Genomic DNA, 5,111 nt, shown 5'->3' on the forward strand with positions numbered 1-5,111 from the left:
AATTTTGTTGAAGATATTTACTGGCCCATTACCTTGGGAATCTTCCCTCTCTTCTATACCTATTATCCGTAGGTTTGGTCTTCTCATTGAGTCCTGGATTTCCTGGATGTTTTGGGTTAGGAGCTTTTATGCTTTTTGTATTTTCTTTGACTGTTGTGTCAATGTTTTCTATGGCGTCTTCTGCCTCTGAGATTCTTTTATCTCTTGTATTCTGTTGGTGATGTTTGCATCTATGACTCCTGATTTCTTTCCTAGGTTTTGTATGGCCAGGGTTGTCTCTCTTTCTGTTTTCTTTATTGTTTCTATTTCCATTTTTAGATTCTGGATGATTTTGCTCATTTCCTTCACCTGTTTGATTGTGTTTTCCTGTTGTTCTTTAAGGGATTTTTGTGTTTCCTCTTGAAGGGCTTCTAGCTGTTTGCTTGTGTTCTCCTGTATTTCTTTGAGGGTGCTATTTATGTCTTTCTTAAAGTCCTGTATCATCATCATGATAAGTGATTTTGGATCTGAATCTTGCTTTTGTGGTGTGATAGGGTGTCCAGGACTTGCTATGGTGGGAGAATTGAGTTCTGATGATGCCAAGTAACCTTGGTTTGTGTTGTTTCTTTTCTTACGCTTGCCCCCATCATCTGGTTATCTCTAGTGCTACCTGCCCTTGCTAAATCTGACTGGAGCCTGTCCTTCCTGTGATCCTGGTTGTGTCAGAACTCCTCAGAGTCAAACTGTCTCTGTGATCCTGTGATTCTGCATCCTGTGACCCTGGGCTTGTTAGAGCACCTGGGAGTGCAGCAGCTTCCTCTGAGTGTTGTGAGAGACTGGCTGTGGAGCCTGGGCCCAAGGTCTGCTCAGGACACCAGCCCAGAGAGACTGGAAGGAACCCAAGCCACTCTGCTGGTGGAGTTCCTGTGTGCCTGGTCCCACTGGTCCCAGTTATTCCCAGTGTTGGGACAGATGTTGTGTCCCTCTCATCTCTGATCCTGAGTGTCAAAGTGTCTGGGAGTAGAGCTTCCTCTGGGTGTTGTGGGGACTGGCTGCAGAGCTTGTGCCCAAGGTCTGCTCAGGACACCAGCCCAGAGAGACCAGAAGGAGTTTTGTTTTTTTGGTTTTTTGTTTGTTTGTTCTTGTTTTTGTTTTTGTTTTTTTGTTTTTTTGTTTTTTTGTTTTTTTTGAGACAGGGTTTCTCTGTGTAGCCATGGCTGTCCTGGAACTCACTCTGTAGATCAGGCTGGCCTTGAACTCAGAAATCTGCTTGTGTCTGTCTCTGTCTCCCAAGTGCTGGGATTAAAGGCATGCACCACCACTGCTCGGCTGCTTTCTATGTACTTAGAGAAAAATCCTCAACTAATACAATTTTTAATGTCAAGAGTACTGGAGATTTTTTGTCAGATGAATACTAAGAATAACTAAGGATGCTTCTTCATAGAGAAAGGTCATACTCTAAAAATAAAAGATTTTTGAGAAAAAAAATAACTAAGACGTGATCACATGTTGCTTTCTGTTTTCAAGAGATTTCATTTACTTTTATTTCTCAATGATTTTGTGGTGTTGTATCTAGATATACATTTGTAAATGGCTTATTCTTAATGTAAATGTAAACAGTGAATTAATCCAGTGGCTGTACTTCTTTACCTTATACTATTCCCCAATAATCACACAGAAAAAAACAATATTTATTTAAAACAGCACCTCAATTGGCTGAGCAGTTAAATTATCTCCCAGGCCCATCCCATGATACTTGCACATACTTATTGATCTGGCTCTTTGGGCTTCAGGTGTGTTTCCATGATCTTTCTCAGGACCCCTTCCTCATGGCTCCAAATCATCCATTCTCTTCGATGATCTGAATCTTCCTCTCTCCCTCTCTCCCTCCTGTGGCTGGCAGACATCCCACCCTATTCACTTTCTGCCAGCCATTGGTTGATCAGCATTTATTGACAGAAAATAAATGGTAAGAACTGTTTATACAAACTTGATCCAGGAGATTCTTGGTATAAGCATTGCAAAGCCATGTCTGGGTTGAAACAAGATATGAGGGCAATGAAATCAACATTTGAATAACACGCGGGTAAACGTCACATAGTGTATAAAAACATCATGCCTACGTACATTTATCCTGTTTGGAGTTTACTCACCATTCCAAAATCTGTAGTTTAATCCAAACTGGAGAAGTTTGTGGCAATTATATTACTACTAGTGTATTGGTGCTGGTGTTTAAACCTAGATTTTTGTGCATGTTAAGCACATACTCTGCCACTGAACTACTGCCCATCCATTGAGGCTATTCTGCCTTTATCATATGTTCTGTGGTATCTACTAAGTGACTTGTTTTGATTTCATGGTGTATATTGGTTATTATATTTTCTAAAATTTCTGTTTTGATTTCCTTTTTATCTTCTCTTTCTAGAATGATGTTTTCTAATTTAACTTTTGTTTTAAAGGTGTTCAAGATTAAAAAAAAAAAAGGTGTTCAAGATTGCCCACTTAAAAAATTCAAAGCTTTGGGTCTGAGACAGCTCAGTGATTAAGAGCACTGACTGCTCTTCCAGAAGTCCTGAGTTCAATTTCAAGCAACCACATTTAGTTCACAACCATAGTGGGATCCGATGCCCTCTTCTGGTGTGTCTGAAAACAGTTATAGGGTACTAATATACACAAAAATAAATAAATGAATCTTTAAAAACATTTAAAGCTTTAGCAGATCACTTCTACATTTATGTCCATGTGATCTTGGTGACTGATGACTATTTCTTTGCATGTATGTTAAGATTTCCATGGTCCAAGCCAGGTGATGGTGGCACACACCTTTAATCTCAGCACAGGCATAGGTAGATCTCCAAGTTAGAGGCCAATCTGGTCTACAGAGTGAGTACCAGGACACCAAGGGCTACACAGAAAAACTCTTGCCTCAAAAAAAAAAAAGATTCCCATGATCCTTGACTTGCTGAGTATCTACTGCTGACTTCGTTTTAACCCTGTGGAGAGTGTTGACCATTGTGCATCATGTCTGCCTTGGAAGGCAGCTATCTATATAAGTTCAAAGCCCCATAGTTTAACCCCTTTCTCTGGAGGAGCATTTCCATTGTTCCAGACTTTCAATGGTATTCATGTTTGTCCCATGTATGCACCTTCCTGGAAGAGTAGTCAGCCTGAGTCCTAGGAAAATATTTGTCAGCCGAGTTCTATAAACCTTTGGAAGCGGGCGGGGGGGGGGGCTGGTGAGATGGCTCAGCACGTAAGAGCACTGACTGCTCTTCTGAAGGTACTGAGTTGGGATCCCAGCAACCACATAGTGGCTCACAAACACCTGTAATGAAATCGGACGCCCTCTTCTGGTGCGTCTGAAGACATCTGCAGTAAATTACGCTGGAGCGAGCGGGGCCACTCATGTGAGTTCAACAGCAGCCACACACATGATGGCTCATGGCAGTCTGTACAGTTACAGTGTACTCATACACATAAAATAAATTAAATAAATCTAAAAAAAAAATCTTTGGAAGGCTCATCAGAGCCAGTTCTACCTATGGTCAGTCCACAATTACTGTTTCCAATTTCCCTTGGAGCATAGCAAGAGGCAGGGCATCTAGAGGACAGAAGGGAAGAATTTATTTACCCCAGTATCTGCCTTTCCCATTGACTGAGAGTCTATGCAATACAACTGGGTAAGGCTTTCTATAATGTGTGCTTTCCTAATGATGCCTCAAATAAGTATGCTTAAAAAAATAACAAGTGAAATATACTTACTAGAGCCAGAATGACTGTGGCCAGAGTTTTATCACATTGGCTCTCTTCTCTGGTCCCTGAATCTATACAATGTACTTCACATGACCACTTTAATGTCATTTACAAAAGGAAAATTTTATGGTACAGAGTAAGTAAACCAGCTCACACATTTTTAATTGATCTTTAGAACTTTACTTAAATGTCAACTTTTCTGTCACTTTGAAGTTTTTCTGGTAACTCGGGAACATACAGGATCATATGCAGCCTTGGGGAAGACGCATAAGTATGACTTGTTGAAGGAGCCCACTCTCCTGCTTTGGGATTGTGTACTGTCCTTTCCATATGCAACTTCCTATGTAACTATTTAATCCATTAACTTTGACTCACTCAAGCTTATCTTGAACCTCTTTTCTATGGCACAGCCAAGGATCTGGGTGCCCTGAAGGGATGTCCCTAAGAGGCTATGGAACTCTCAAGTGACAGTTGGCTATGTCTTCTTAATGTCACTGTCTTTGCCTCGTATCTCCCTATGCTTCTGAGTGGCAGGAAGTCCCTTTTCTGGTTGCCCAGCCAGTAGCCAGGCACCCCTATACCTGAATTGCTGTAATGGGAAAGCAGAGAGTGTAAAGGAAAAAGCAGGCTGCTCCTTTTTCTGGCTACAGCTCAGCATGGTCCCCACTGCTTGACAGAGGTCACTGGACTTGCCCTTTGCCCATCCTGCTGTCTGAGAGCCTTTGTATCCAGTTCAAACCAGCCCTATGCTTCTGCAGATTGGCTCACATTGCAACACAGCTCAGTGTGTTCCCTGCCAGCCTTCCTATGAGCTCACCAGTATCTTATATCTTATCTAGCAACCTCAAGGCTTCCATGCATCTGTTCCAGCCCTTTGCTCTACCTCTTCAGAGCCTTTTTAAAATGAGACTTCTTAAATTCTTTGTAGCCATTCTGTAGTCTTTACATATCCATACTACTATGCAGGTGGGATGCGAGATTGGTAATTAATTTCATAATAAAAGGACCAATGTTTGCCAAAGACCGTCTATCAAGGGAAAGTGAAACAACTAGGCAAACTGCAGCCATCAACACCCAAATACAGCTTATGGATGTATTGTTATTCAAAAAAATTGTGACATTGTGTAAGGAAAGAAATGAGACTATTTCTAGCATGGCACACACCTGACAAGGTCTCAGAAAAACCATATCATTCATTGTTATATGTCATTTAGTCATTTGTCAGTGCTTGGGAATACTAAAGAGGTGGGGAGTTAACTGACACTTAATGAAATCCCTCTTGGTTGTTACTATTGGGAGAAGTAATTCCACTGGGCCTTGGTCAACACATGACTGTCAAACACCCAGCCATTATATTTCAACATTAGACATCTGGGCAA

Source organism: Mastomys coucha, unplaced genomic scaffold (assembly GCF_008632895.1).
Source record: "Mastomys coucha isolate ucsf_1 unplaced genomic scaffold, UCSF_Mcou_1 pScaffold7, whole genome shotgun sequence".
NCBI lineage: Eukaryota > Metazoa > Chordata > Mammalia > Rodentia > Muridae > Mastomys > Mastomys coucha.